This window comes from Pogona vitticeps, chromosome 2, assembly GCF_051106095.1.
Source record: "Pogona vitticeps strain Pit_001003342236 chromosome 2, PviZW2.1, whole genome shotgun sequence".
In the NCBI taxonomy this organism is placed as follows: domain Eukaryota; kingdom Metazoa; phylum Chordata; class Lepidosauria; order Squamata; family Agamidae; genus Pogona; species Pogona vitticeps.
In genome coordinates this window covers 55,484,865-55,500,686 of record NC_135784.1, presented here as the reverse complement: position 1 = coordinate 55,500,686, position 15,822 = coordinate 55,484,865, and the positions used below count along the sequence as shown (strand labels likewise).

The window sequence follows — 15,822 nt, the reverse complement described above, 5'->3', positions numbered from 1 at the left end:
CCTCAACGGTCTTAAAAAGAAAACCCTCCTGAAAAGAAAAGTATTTTTAATGCTGATCAAAAACCTCAAGATTGAATGTTAAGAGCTATATAACCTTGGTTTAATTCAGTCAAACATATTTCTAGTCTAGGGCAGAGAATTAGATGCGGTATAGAGGGGGAAATGTGAGGCTCCCACACTGCTTTTCTGAGTGCCAGGTTTTGAGTGCCAAATGCGAATCACCTTCACTGTGTAATTCCCAACCTCCAGTGTGACATAGTAGATCTCCTTGTTCAAGTCAGCTGCTTCCAGTTATTATTATTATTATTTATTTAATTTATATCCCGCCTATCTAGTCGTGGTGGACTAGTTCCAGTTCTTCTGGAATTTGTTTTTTCCTTTTAGGGGACATGTACATCAAGAGTGATATTTCATATAATGGAACCCAATACAGTGGGGTCTTGACTTGAGAACTTAATCCATATTGGAAGGCGGTTCTCAAGTCAAAAAGTCTGTAAGTCAAGTCTCCATTGACCTACAGTGCATTGAAAACCGATTAATCCCATAACAGGCCGTTTTTGTTCCATTTTGGTTTTTTTCTGGTCTGTAAGTCAAATCTCAGTCTGCAAGTCAAACCTAAATTTTGCGGCCAGAGAAGTCTGTAACTCAAAAAGTCTGTAAGTCAAGCCGTCTGTAAGTCAAGGGTCCACTGTAGAAACATTGAAGGCAGATTTCAGTTTGTCAGATCTACTAATGCAGTTTTTTTTACTAGCATGTGAAGAGCCACCAGCCAGAGCCAAATACAAAGCCCTCCCCTTTGAATTAATGAGTGGTACGCCAGCAAGTGCATCCCAAGCTCAGAAATTTGCCTGTTATACCAGAAGTGAACCAAGCTACAATAGAAACCCACTTCTCGATCCCTTAAACCAGTGATTCCCCACCTTGGGCCTCCAGATGTTCTTGGACTTCAAATCCCAGAAATCCTGGCCAGCAAAGGTGGTGATGAAGACTTCTGGGAGTTGTAGTCCAAGAACATCTGGAGGTACAAGGTTGGGGACCACTGCCTTAAACTTTACTTATTTCATCAGGAAAAAAAAGTTATTTTGCTATTTAATCTTAAAAATTGTGACTCAGAAAATCTTGACTGTCAACTACAAAAAAAGAGGAAAAGATCTACCTGTATTTCAACACAAATATCCTTATTCTTTACCCGTGGTTTCTAGGCTGGACATGAAAAGAGTAAAAAAAAAAGTAATACATTCCAGGTTTAACATCTAGCCAGGTTTTTACACAGGGACAAATATATCAGCTCTGTCATTCCTCTGCCATATGCATTCAAACTGAAGACAACAGAATAGACTAGATAAAATGAAATCAGTGATTATAATGATAAAATACAGTGACTATCCCAGGGCATCAACAAAATACACCCTTTCTCTAAATCTGTAATAAACAAACATAGTATTTATTTATTTATTTATTGGACTTATATACCACCCCATAGCACTACAAGCACTCTCCGGGCGGTTTACAATTTTAATTATACAGGCTACACATTGCCCCCCCAGCAAGCTGGGTACTCATTTTACCGACCTCAGAAGGATGGAAGGCTGAGTCAACCTTGAGCCGGCTACCTGGGATTTGAACCCCAGGTCGTGAGCACAGTTTTAGCTGCAGTACAGCGTTCTAACCATTGCGCCACGAGTACACCCCCATCTGTGTGATCAGTATCCACTGATTCATTTATCCATGGGATGAAAATATTACAAATAAAATCCCCAAAAGATATATTTCTAATCATGAAGTTACCGGAACGGGTCATGAGAGGGAGCCAAAGAACATGCTATATATAGCATTTGGTAGTGAAATATATTTCTACAATGTCCTTATTAGAACTGGCTAGTAGAGGGAACAAGAGACCATGAAATGCATCGCATTCACTATTACAATAGCATTTGCTATAATCAGTGTTCTTCAGCATCCACAGAGGGGTTTGGGACCGCTCCCCCATGGATAGAAGGATCCTAAGGTTGTATCTTCCAGATGTTCCAGAGCTACAATTCTCCTAATCTATCACCATTCATTCTACCATATAGGGCTTATGGAAGCTCCAGTATATGCCAAAACTATCCAGAGGGCCTTATGTATCCATTCCTGCTTTAATAATGAACAAGTGATTTATTCTTCTTAGTGTTCTCATACGATTATTTCACGATACTCTTGAAAGTAACTTTTCTAAGATATCATCAAATAAAAATTGAACAGCTAAAATGGGATTGGTGAGGAAAATACCGTATTTTTTGCACCATAAGACATACTTTTTCTCCCCCCCAAAAAAACTGGGGGGAAACGTGCATGCGTCTTATGGAGCAAATACTGTCCCCTCCATGCCACCATCGCTGGCTTCCCAGGCCTCCGGAGGCCTCAGCAGGCCCCGCGGGGCCTCCCCCAGCGACCATCGCTTGCTGCCCAGGCCTCCGGAGGCCTCAGCAGGCCCCGTGGGGGGTCCACCACCACCACCATCGCTGGCTTCTGAGGACCTCCATGAGGCTTTCGACCGTAAGGTGCTGCTTTTTACTTTTAAAAATTTTTTTAAAATGTTCTGCGTGGGTTTTGGAGGGTAGATTTGGGCTGGGGGTATGTTTCTATGTTGCTTTGTGTTTTGGTGATTTTTTTGCAGTCCCAGCGTGGGACTTGCTCTGTTTATTTATTTTGACTTCATTTTTTGGTATTTAAAAATTAGTTGCTGCTTTTTACTTTTTAAAAAATGTTCTGGGTGGGTTTTGGAGGGTAGATTTGGGCTGGGAGGCATGTTTCTATGTTAATTTGTTTTTTGGTGATTTTTTTTTTTTTTTGCAGTCCCAGTGTGGGACTTGCTCTGTTTATATATTTTTATTTTATTTTAATTTTTGGTATTTAAAAATTAAGTGCGTCTTAACGTCCGGTGGTAATTTAGCTAAGACATAGATTTTATAAACCATAAAGACCACCAACTGTCTTTATGGAATTACTCACTTAAAGCACACAATCAGTATATTGCAGATGAATTGTATCTCAGAAATTTGTTTATGGTCACAGAGTTTTAGTAGGAGTCAAAAAAAGGACACTGTGCTGTGTTTGTTCTGGTATCTTCAGAATTTGTTCTACAAGGGGATGAACCAGGAAATGTAACTGAGCGGTAGGTAGACGACAATACACTGGTGACTTGACATCCAGGTCCATTTTATTGGTCCAAGGACACTCTGTAAGACTCAAAAGAGTTATTTTGAGAATATGGCTTGTTTCCACATCTTTGCAATTCTGCTTTGTGGAGGGTTTCCATGGTGAATGGGAAACATAGGAGGAGGGGAAGAAATAAATAAATAAAAGATGTCCTTGGAGGCAAGCAGGAGTCTAGGAAAAGGCAAAGAAATGAAATACTGCTCTGCTGCTCATTCATGAGAGCTTAGGCCAAGAAAGTAAACAAAGAAAGGACCTATGAAAACAATTCAAGTTGAAATTGGTCTTTAAAAGACAAAAAAAAAAAACCTTTTGAGTTTATGTGGAGCAAATATTCAGATAATTGTGCCTAAATTGTAATAATTTCCAGTCTCTAATCTACAAAAAATGACAAAGTGCATGTGTATTTAAGCAGGGGAAAAATGCACTGCAGGAGCCAACAAATTTGTTGTCCTAAAAGGAAATATTTTGCAGAAATGGATACGGTGGAATGCTGTCCTTATAACCAGCCCTGTCACTGCCCATCTCCTCCACCTCTAAGGAATTTTCCCATACTCCAAAATCTAGAAGAGTGAATCTTTTGATCTGGCAACAATTCTTCTTCTCAAGAATTACAATCAGAAAAGATGCCAGTCCATGCTTGAAACCCCAATTTTCTTTTCACAAAAAATCAGCAGAACACCCCATCATGTCTTTCGTGTGCCTGTCAAGATGTAGAGAAGAGAGGTTTGCATATTTCAGGTTAAGCAGATTTTACCGCCAACAATAACAACAAAAACAGAGGATATCACTTTGTTTAAAATGTGGCGATTTCTACATACAGAGATGCAAATTGAAATTATATTTGTAGTTGAAACAGAATTAAAACAGAATTACAACCCTGGCATCTGAGTGTTCAGCCTGGAGGCAGGTGTTGCATCATGGCCTCTCCCAATTTGAAGAGAACCTTGTCCAACAGCCCAAGGCAAAGAGGAAGTCACAAAAGCAACAAAACCAGGGAGCTGGACAGGGGACAGATCGGATTTGTCTTCAGTGTGGAAGGGATTGTCACTCTCGAATTGGCCTCCTCAGCCACACTAGACGCTGTTCCAAGTCCTCCATACAGGGCACGATACCATAGTCTCTCAAGACTGAAGGAAGCCTAACTAACCCAAGTAAGAAAGACTGGGGCCAGATGATCTGTGTCCCTGGGTAGTAACTGTGAATGCCCTCCCTTCTTATGGTTCTTTGCTTTTAAAGCAAATTTGGACAGCCTGTCAAATACAGAATGTTTTCAACTGGAGAACTGTCTTCTGACATATCTTCAAACAGATGACTGTCTTCCATAAAAGAAGACATACAGCCACCACCCATAGCCAGATACAGTATATTCCAGAATACATATTCCTGATGGATTTGGAACCCAATGAGTCTTTTAGTACCTTTGGGGCTAAACCATTTTTCACTGTTTGTGGTCTGGATAGAATATAGAAGGGCTGATTTATGAATTCTCATATGCATTCATTCAATCAATCAATTAATCATATCCTGTCTATCTCATATTGTATCATGCTCTGTAAAGCCAAGAAATGGAAGGCTAAGGTTCATGCTTTGAAAAATGTGCCCAGTATTCAGGAATCACAAATTCTTTCTCGAAGGCTTTCACAGCTGTGATCTGATGGTTGTTGTGGGTTTTCCGGGCTGTTTGGCCATGTTCTTAAGGTTTTTTTTCCTAACGTTTCACCAGTCTCTGTGGCCAGTATCTTCAGAGGACAGGAGTCAGAACTCTGTCTGTGCTCTGGTACAGTTTGTTGAGTAGTTGAGTATTTATAGTTGTGGGATCAGCTTTTGTCCTTTACAGGAGACTGGGTGATTATGGTGATCAGCGTGTTTTTTGTTGTGAGTGTATTGTTGTGATAGAGAGGAGAGATGATCTGTCACTATGATTGATCTGTTTTGCTAGCTGGTCTTTTGTGTGCAGTGATCACTTGTCCTTGTGGCTGGGTAGAATTCGTTGACATTTTGCAGGCTGTATTTTTCAGTGCTGGGAGCCAGGCTTAAGCAGTACTTTTTAAATTATGTGATGCCGAAAAATTGATTTTTGGCATCACACCAGGCCCACCTTGCTTGCTTTTTCCATCTCCTTGGCTGATCTCCCGATCACAAGCAAGAGCACAGAGTTCTCTATCCCATTCTTTTGTCTGAGTGAGAGATCAGCCAAAGCCTGAGCTGTTGCCAGGATTGGAAGACCAGTTCAGGAGGTACCTGAAGCTACCACACTGGATTTGGTGAGTGGCTGATTGAGCCAAAGGAGGCAGGGAGCAGTAGCGCTTCCTTTACAAACTGAGGCAAACTGGTTCATGCCCCTCTCCAGAGACTGATCAATAGATGGGTGGGATAGAAATGTAATTAACAAAATAAAAGAACAGAGGTTTAGCATGGGGTGTATATACAAGATAGGAACCAGAATAATTAAGAAGCTGAGCAACTTCTCTCTGAGGTTAGACTTCAGGCTTTTTACACCTCAGAACAACAAAAAGGGGAGCCTAGGGCCCTTCAGCTCCTATCAGCTCATGTAGGTAAAAGCAGACATTTTTGTATTTACAGTTGTGAAGGATTATGGGATCTGTAGTTACCAATACCATAACGGCCACAATTTCCTCACCCCAGCTTTTTTAAAAAAATGAACTGCTGGATAGCTCGTTGGTTTAGATATCTGCTACAGAGCCAGAGACTGAGTTTGATTCCTTGCTGTGTCTGCTTGACAGGGGCTGGATTTGAGGATTCGTAAGATCCCTTACAACTCTTCAGTTCTTATTATTAGTGGAAGACATGTCAAGAGGTGTATGGGATGCTGCAGAATAAGAGAACCACTTTTGTTCTCTTCTCTTACAATACTAAAACTTAAGGTCATCCACTGAAGCCAAGGAGGCGGCGGGGGGAGGGGAGATTCAAGACAATCAAAAGGCAGTCCTTACAGAATATAGTCCAACTACAGAATTCACTGTCGGTGTTAAGTAATGCCCAGGCTGGACAGCTTCAAAAGGGTAAATTCTAGGAAATACTAGGAAGGCTAGAGCATCTAGTGAGGATGAAATCGAGCCGATGCCAATGCTTTGGTCTTTTGTGTCTCGAGGAAACTCTGTGCTGAAGCTTTGTATTAAAGAACGTGTTGCTGACACAAAGACCATAGTAACAGCAAGCGTTGGCCATTTTTGTTCATCTTCCCAATGCCAAAATGGCCCAGACGTGTGGTCCAAGAATTGTGAACAGCACCAACTCTAGCGTTAAACTCTCCAAGAATGAACAGCGGCTCCCTCTCAGGGACTTTTTTGATAGTAGCTGCCAGATCATTGTAGAATTTGTCTTTGACTTCTGTTGTAGACGACAGTGTTGGTGCATGTGCACTTATGAGGGTGACCAGTCCCATTGAGGAGTGGAGCTGCAGAGACAGGATTCTTTCACTCCCCACAGTAGGTGGAACAATGCACCTCAGAAGAGTATTTCTGACCGCAAAGCCAACACCATATTCCCTGATTTCATTCAATAGTTTTCCCTGCCAGAAGAATGAGAAGTTTTTTTCTCTGACAGATCCCGAGTCTGGCAGTTTCTCTTGTAGGGCAACAATGTCGATCTGCAGTCTACTCAGTTCTATGCCGATGACGGCTGTCTTGCACATGTCGTCTATTTCTTGCAGGTCGTCAAGACAGCCGTAGTCAGGAAAGCCAGGGGTCACTGTCCGTACATTTCAGGTGCCCAGCTTTAGGGCAGAAGTTTTCTTACAATTGTTTCATGGTGCATGGTTATCGATCTGCTTGTCGGGTTTCACCCTAAACCCCACGCACTCTGTGAGGTTAACAGACCGTGGCGAGGTAGCACTTTACTGGCTGGGAGCTGCCCAGCTTAAGGTGGGCGGTATCTACCTAGTGAGGTGCAATGACCTCTCCCACCGTCAGAAGTAGCCCCTGGCATCATGCTCTACACCAATCGAACAAAGACTTCTAACTGGTAACTGTTACTTCCTGTATTGTTTCGACGCTATATGCGAAGGTGGAGTGTCCTCTCCAGAGCACAAAGCCTGGGTAAAATAATATGGAGGATAGGCTGTTACCCAAGCAACAAATCCCCCCTCTCCACATCACTGAAATAGTCCAGTGGAAAGGCAAGAGCCAATACAACTGGTTCCAGCAATGTTGCAGGAGTTGCCAGAAAGACACAAACTGGCTCCGGTACTCCGGCTCTGGATTTTGCCTCGAGGTTTACTCCTGAAGCCTTTTCCATGAGTGGATATAGCCACAAGGCAGTGGAGGTTTGAAATCAGAGTTTTCCTTCTCCTAGATGGGCTGCCTTCCAAGGCTAACGAGCCCCACCTACCAGGCACCACCTAGAGTGGACTCACTGAATCAATAGTATTTAGTTGTGTTGATTCAACATCCAACAACTGATTCAATGGATCTGTTCCAGCTGAACCAAAGAATTGGAGTGAAGCCAATATTTCTAGTCACTTGAGTACAAGGAGATTCCAGCAAATACTACTGTTGTGCATCACACATCTGAAAACATTCACACATCTAATTACCTATGTTGTACTGTGTGCTTGTACATATTTTGTATAAAAACATCCTAAGTTTGTTAGTGCAGATATTCCCATTTGAAACGTTTAGGTTCCTATATTACTGGGGACCAAGTCTAATATAATATTACGAGCCTTAAGAGCATCCCCTCCAAAAATGTTAAGAATAAAGAAGCTTAAAAAGCAACAGCAAGGAATAGACAAGTTAGAGGCATGACCATAACCCATCCAAACTATCTTATGCTGAAGAATTGTGTGAACCAAGCAAGGCACATTTTCAGAATATGTACAGTTGCCACATACAGTGGTGCCTCGTTAGACGACAATAATCCGTTCCACCGAAATCACTGTTTAGCGAAATCATTGTCTAGTGAAAAGCATTTCCCTATTGGAATGCATTGAAATGGGGAAGAATCATCGTTGTCTAGCGAAGATTTGCCATAGGAAAGCCGCTTTACGAACTGCCGATCAGCTGTTTAAATAGCTGTCTTGCGAAGCTTAGTTCCCGAAAACACCCGTTTTGTGAGCGCGGAGGGAGCTGTCAAAATCGTTGTCTAGCAAAAATCGGTTTACAAAGCAGGGACCAAACATTGTCCAGCGAAATTCCCCCATAGGAATCACTGTTTTGTGAATCGCTATAGCGATCGCGAAAAGTCAATGTCTAGCAAAAAAACCTGTCATGCGGGGTAACTGTCTAGCGAGGCACCACTGTAATATGGCAAAGAAAATATGTTGAAAATTCACTTGTCAGAACTGCAGATCTGAGCATAGTGGTGGTTGCTGGTTTGCCCAGCCAGTATTATCTGTACAGCTGACACCTAGAGGGAAGCTGCTTCGTTTCTTCACTTTTTTTCACATTAGTTTGCTCTTGTTTTGTGTTTGGTCAATGGGAGGTACACACAGGCTTCACTTACAAGTCTGCCTCCTCAGACATAGACTATGGGAGGAATTGCATGTTGGAAGGGAAACCCTGAAACATCAAGAAATCTATCCCTTTACATACATCAACTTTTCCCTTTAACATGTGAGGTAACCCTCAGCTGCAACCTGTAGACGCTTGGCCACAAAGACACCGAGGGCTTCCTCATTAGGGGCACATAGTCCAGCTATTGGCTAAATCAGTAGGTAACTTATTCATTCACTGATATTTTAGACTGATAGCCAAAACTTTAAGTAACCAGACAATATTCGCTGCATCACTGTCTTATGTGGTAAAGTAGTCTTTGGAAGCCTTTGAAAGGAGAGGTCTATCCTACAGAACGGTACAGAAAATAAACAAAGCCTGATTTTCTGGCTCGGCTTGACCCTGTGGGACGGGGTTGACACAACCTGGAAAAGCAAAAGAAAGAGGGGGGAAAAACAGAGCCTTTCTGCAGAATAGCTAGTAAGTGTTTAAGCATCAAATGTAAACAAAGCAGCAACCAGACTGTAAAAGCCACATTAGATTGTATTTGGCAACCATCTGTTCTTCTCTAAACAGTCCCATGAAGGATACTTCAGATGATCAGTTGCATTCATAAAAACCAGTGATGTGATGATGGGATTAGGATGCTTGCCAAATCAAGTTTACTGCACAAAAATACAAAAGCAAAGCAGTGATTAGACTTGCCCTTACTCCAAGACAGGACATTCCTTCAAGGGCTGTATTTGCTGTCACGCTATCAACAGGAGGGCCCTGTCTGAAGGTTTGTTTTTTCCCCCCATCCTTGTTTGACCTTCTCTGTATATTAATGAATGCACAAAGTAGAGCATTCTAAGGATTACTTTGAATCTAAGGTGAAAAAATATTGCGAAACAGTCCAGTTAAAATAACCAAGAACCAGTCCAAGGCTTTGCCCATCACGAAGAACAAAACCAAAGCAAACATTTGAGGCTGAAATACTTTCAATATATAATAATCTCATTCACTCTCACATTTTGTTATTTTGGCCAAGCTCGCAAGGGTTCGGCAAGAAAGTAGAGGCGGGCAAACTAGCCAGCTTCATATTCTCCCACATTTAACTTTTCTTTTAAAAACCCAAGTTATTCCCCTCTATGTAGGAAGAAACCAGTATATATTCATCAAAAATTGCACCAGGAAATTTTTTACCACTCTTACTTCAAAATGATGAGAATAATTTAAAGACCTACCAAAATTAGCCTTAGCCATAATGAACTGGAACTCACATGCTAATATGCGAGACTTCCACAGAAAACAATAGTCTGTTATTTCTGAAATCACACATCAGCAATATACAAAGAGAGACAGATACACAATATTGCTAATGGGCTAGAATCAAGTGCAGTTTTTAAGAGGGCGATGCTTTAGTTTAAGTTCTTAGAACTACTTTTGTAGATGCAACAGACATGCCGGTTGTTTATCATCTGCATACCAGAAAAACAGGTAGCTGCCCTTAAGAGTGTACTATCTAAATACAGTGGTGCCTCGCACAACGAGCGCCTCGTAGAGCGATGAATTCGCTCTACGAGGACGCTTTTGCGATCGCTAATGCGATCGCACAGCGATGGCCCCAATGGGCGAAAATCGCAGAGCGAAGGTCGGTAAGCGGTTCGCTTACCGACCTTCGCTTTGCGACCCACCGATCAGCTGTTCCGCGGCTTCAAAATGGCCGCCGGAACAGCCGAAAGGGCCAGGTGCAGCGTTTTCGCACCCTTGGTAAGCAAGGGGAGGGCGCGAAAACGCTGCTGGAACAGCCGAAATGGCTGCGCGCAGCGTTTTTGCGCTCTCCCCTTGCTTACCAAGGGCGCGAAAATGCTGCGCCCGGCCCTTTCGGCTGTTCCAGCGGCCATTTTGAAGCTGCGGAACAGCTGATCGCAGCCATTTTCGTGCCCTCGTTCAGCGAGGCGAGGGCGCGAAAATGGCTGCTGGACCCCGGAAGCATCGCTGAACGGTGAGTTTTCAGCCGATTTGGAACGCATTAAACGATGTTTAATGCGTTCCAATGGGCTTTTCTGCCCCGCTCAGCGATGATTCACACAGCGAGGGTTAATCCGGGACGGATTAACCTCGCTGTGCGAGGCACCACTGTAGGTAAAAAGTGCTAATTCACACCCACTTTCTTTTTTCATGCTTCTGGGTTGTGTAAAGAGAAAGATGCAGTTCGGTTCAGCTGATGGGTCTTGCCATGCAGAGTGGGATCAGACTCCCTCTGTTTCTGGAATCTCTTTGTAGGTAACCTATGCAAAACAAACCTGAACTTATTTAGTCAGAGAGACGCGAGAATAAAGTTACTTATTTGCACAGCACAGTTATTTTCATATGCCTACTATCCAGATCCTGCCTTCTCCACGGCAATATTGTCAAGATGTGAAATGTTGTATTTATAGAGTGCTAAAATAATTAAGGGGGATGTAAAAACTGCAATCCTAAAAGCGCACATTGTGCTTTTAAAATGAGGTTTAAGCAGCAATTTACTAAAAGTCACTGTGAAATAAACAGCCAGCTCTCCATCCAAGTTTGAAAGCAATGTCAAGGTTTTACAATAGCATTGGCTTGAAAAAAGAATCTCTTTCATAGCTGAACTTATAAAGAAATGGTAAGGGAAAAAAGACTTCCTAAAGTCCTAGCGTGCAGACAGAAAATTGGTATCTGGTCAACTTAGTTCCCTCAACACTTTATGTCCATTGTATTTTGCCTACTTGAAAAAATGCTAACAAGCAATGTATAATTCCTGTAAGTGCAAGAAAGTATTTTGTCAAAATAATAGCTATTGTTTGTTATGGTAGCAACTTGACAGTTTGTAAGAGTCATATTTTGTCACCTTGGTAAAAGCAAGTGGTGATTTCCACTGAAAAACTTCTGACCGTTCGTGGTGGCGCTGCGGGCTAAACCGCAGAAGCCTGTGCTGCAGGGTCAGAAAACCAAGCAGTCGTAAGATCGAATCCATGTGACGGAGTGAGCTCCTGTTGCTTGTCCCAGCTCCCGCCAACCTAGCGGTTCGAAAGCATGCAAATGCAAGTAGATAAATAGGGACCACCTCGGTGGTAAGGTAACAGTGTTCCGTGTCTAAGTCGCACTGGCCATGTGACCACGGAAGATTGTCTTCGGACAAAACGCTGGCTCTATGGTTTGGAAATGGGGATGAGCACTGCCCCCAAGAGTCGGACACGACTGGACAAAAATTGTCAAGGGGAACCTTTACCTTTAACTTACTAGATAAGCAAAATTAATTTGGCTATATAGTTGAAGGGAAATGTAAACAACAAATAATTTATTTATGTATATGCTACCTTTCCCCCCCAGAGGGGACTCTATATATTAGTATTTACAGAAACATACAGGGAGGCAAAGAGCTCATAGAAAGACATCATGCCACACATACTGGATACCAACAACACTGAAACTGGGCACCAGACATCAAAGAGCAGGAACATGTAGCAGAACAGCTTGCAACAACACCTCCAAACTGATAAGGACAACATGGATTTTCCTCTCTAGATTCAAAATGGTTTGGTTGGGTGAGCACTTAGAACATCTTGCATGTAAGCCCAGTAATATGTAAAAAGGACTAAAGAATGCTCAAAGCTATAATGCTTTTTGTTTTTTACTGATGCATTTTTGAACTGAATTCTCTGCTTTTCAATGTGTCTTTCCAGGCTATGAATTCCTGCATTTTTAGACTGTATGCTCCTGCAATTTTGAAACATGATTAAAATATGATTTAAGTTCTGCCTACAATTTAAATTTTATTTTTGAATGTACTTTTGTTCTCAACTTCTCATAACTGTAAGAATTTTGGATGGCAGTCATATCTGTAGTTTTTCACAAGCTGCAAGGATATATTTCTTTTTAAGAATTTGTGCCTGCAGTTTTTCCTTAGCAGTAAGATTTCAGATGTTTTAAAAATTGTGAAGAACATTTGTTCTTATGGAACATAGAAGTATGTAGAGGAATAAAAAGGGCTTGAAAAATCCACTCATCTGTAAAGAGTGAAAAAATGCTGCTTGACAAGCCAGAGCTCCATCCATCCCTCCCTCCTTCCTTACCCTTAGTCCATCTCTCTCTGTGTCTGTCTTTCTCTCTCTGATCCTGCAGTCCTCTCCTCCCCCTTCCCATTGCAAAAGGAAAAACAGCCCTCTTCTCATGAGGAGTTCGAGCTGCACATAGATACAGTATATAGCTCTGCAGAAGAATGTAGAGTAGTCCCATGGTGGAGAATATGGAGATTCCCTACTCCCAATTTCAACCCAACGACCTGGCTCCTTAAGAGGCCAGGTGCTTTGGCTTTCAGTTTTATTTTTGCTGGAGACATTCAAAAGAAAGGCACTCAAAATACAAACTGCATGACCCCACAGGCACACAGGTAATAAAGCAACCCAAGTCTGAGGGTATATTTATTTTGGGATTGTAGAAAGTGCTTAATTTAAATTTAAATTTAAAGTTTAAACATAAATTGCAAGGCCAGTCATGCTGATGATTAAATTTTTGACTGACTGGTGAGACAGTCTAAAAATTTTCAAATCCTAGGAATAAAGCTTGTAGAAATAGACAAGCTGATGTTGCCTGGAATCATTGCAACAATGGAAAGACATAGCTTGATATCCAGAGGAATTTTTATATAATTTGGTTATCTGATTTCATTCTGGATTTAACCCTAAATGGGATAAATGCCAGCTGTGACAAACACAGGCTTCTGATTTTTCTAATAGGTCTATAAAGAACTACAGTGGTGCCTTGCTTAACGATTTTAATTGGTTCCAAAAAAATCATTGCTATGGGAAAACATCGCTAAGCGAAACACGGTTTCCCATAGAAATGCATTGTAAACCAGATAATCCATTCCAAGGGGAACGGATTGCCGTCCTTAAGCGAAAATCGCCATAGGAAACATCGCTAAGCGAAACATGGTTCCCCAATTGAAATGCACTGAAACCTATTCAATGCATGTCAATGGGGGGGAAAAATTACAACAAATTTAAAAAGAGTCGGAACAAAGTCAAATTAGTTTAACAAAGGGTTTATTAAGTGCACTTATGATTTAAAGCATTCTAAACATTTTTAAACATTTTTAAACATATAAAAAACAGCCAACATGAGGCTGTCAAAACCATCATTAAGCAAAACAGGGGGACCCAAACTGTCATCGCTATGCGAAGCATGGTCCCAAACATCGCTATGCAAAAATCGCCCATAGGGAACATCATTAAACGGAGCGCAAGATCGCTCAAAAAAAGTCATCGCTAAGCAAATTTGTCGTTAAACGAAGCGCTCATTAAGCGAGGCACCACTGACCTGGCAATTATCACAAGCTTTATCAGATTCTACAGCACAATTTATTCAGAGAACTTAACTTTATAAATGACTTTTCAGCTGTTATAAGAATGTTACAAAAACAAACAAAAAATCAAAACACAATCTACAATCAGATCAAAGACGGTGAGTTATTCTGGACTGACCTAGCATTCAGCAGAAATGCCAGCAGACTGGAGGGCAGACTGACAGAGTAACCTGGATCTCGAGGGATGGGGGAAGGACCAAGCCACAGGATAAATGTCAAGCATTTATTCTGCCTTTCCTTCACCATTAATTGTTTTTAAATATTATAATAATTTGTGGTTTTTAGGTTTTAATAGTTTATTTTCTAATACTGTAAGATGCCTCAGGTCATTTCTACAGGGTAAAAGTATTGTAAATAATAAATTTATTATTTAAATTAATGCATGAAAAATTAAGATACAATGAAGAATGAGGTGGATGCCTCTTAAAAATCTGTGGTTGTTAGCCACTGTGTGAATAGAATTTTTGAGATAGACAGATCTATGGTCTGATCCAGCATGGCTCATCTTACACATTTAGGCAGGGGTCTCAAACATGCGGCCCGGGGGCCATTTGCGGCCCGCTGGATGATAGTTTGTGCCCCCCACCTGGCTTGCCCCCCTGAAGCGCTCACACATCCTCTGCTGTCAAGAGTCAAAAAAAAGCCTCGCCTCTCTCACCGTCTCTCTCCCAAAACAGTGCCTCTTGCACCCTCCATCTGGAACTGCAGCCTGCCAGCCAGCCCATTTGTCTGCTGGCTGGCAGGCTGCAGTTCCAGATGGAGGGTGCAAGAGGCACTGTCTTGGGGGAGAGCCAGCGAGTGAAGCACGCTGCCGGTCCTTTCCCCTGAGTTCCTGAGCCGCCGTCGAGCGATGCCTGCGAGCAGAGCTCACTCCCAGCCCGTCCTCGAAGAGCGCCTCCAAGACACCACCAGCAGCTCCTGCCTCTTCCAGGGAAGCGGCTCTCTGGCTTTCTTTCTCTCTCGGCACCCCCAGCACCAGCCCGGCCAGCGGCCGCCTCAGTGCCCAGTGGTGCTTCCTCCTCCTCCTCTTCGTCCTGCTTCAGCCACCTCGGCTCTGGAGGCTGCCTCGGCTCATCTCGCAAAGTTTACTCCCCTGTCTTGGTGGGGGTAGCTGCTGCTGAGTGCGCCTTTTTCTGAGGAGGGCGGCCCTCAGAGGAAGGTTGCCGGACCTCCGTGTGTGTGTGTGTGTGTGTGTGTGTGTGTGTGTGTATGCGCAGCTCACCTGTGGGGGCACCCACCCCAGTTTGTTTAATTGTGTGGGTACCGGTGGGGGCTTTTCTCCTTCGGCAAGGTGAATTCTGTGAGAGTTTTTTTAAAAGTTTATGTCGTGCCCTCCCCCCCGCTAGGTGGTTGCTGGCGCTCCCCCCCTTCTCTGCTTCTTTGTTCTGCTGCTGCTGCTGCTAGTGGTGGTGGTAATGAAGAAGGAGCTAGAGGAGGTCGTGGCCGGCGATGAGAGCTTGCGCTCTCCTCCTCCTCCTCCCCCTCTCCTCCTCCTCAGAGCCCCAACCGGGCTAAGGAAACTCCTGGGCGGCTTCCTCGGGCTCTTGCTCCGCTTGGCGGAAAATCTGATGCGGCCCAGCTTCACCCAGCCTCTGCCTACAGCGGCCCCCAGGTAAATTGAGTTTGAGACCCCTGCATTTAGGTTTCTAAATTGAAATTGAAATCTGTTCTTTTCTATATGAGCTCTTCCAAGGAATGGCTATACAGTGGGGTCTCGACTTACGAACGACCCGACTTGCAAACAATTCGTGTTACGTACCTGCCCTATAGGGAAAGTAAGGACTCGACATGCGA

General features: G+C 42.9%; 1 protein-coding gene across 3 annotated transcripts in view; it reads right to left on the bottom strand.

Annotated features, from left to right (window-relative positions):
• Positions 1 to 15,822, bottom strand: part of LMCD1 (LIM and cysteine rich domains 1) — a 76,076-nt gene that overhangs the window by 41,436 nt on the left and 18,818 nt on the right. Inside the window, exon 1 of one of the 3 annotated variants that reach the window (XM_072989479.2) lies at positions 2,995 to 3,016. The exons of the other annotated variants lie outside the window; for them this stretch is intronic. The gene's annotated coding sequence lies outside the window, so the exon portion shown is untranslated. Of the gene's footprint in view, positions 1 to 2,994; positions 3,017 to 15,822 lie in introns of those variants that run through there. 3 annotated transcript variants of the gene reach the window in all.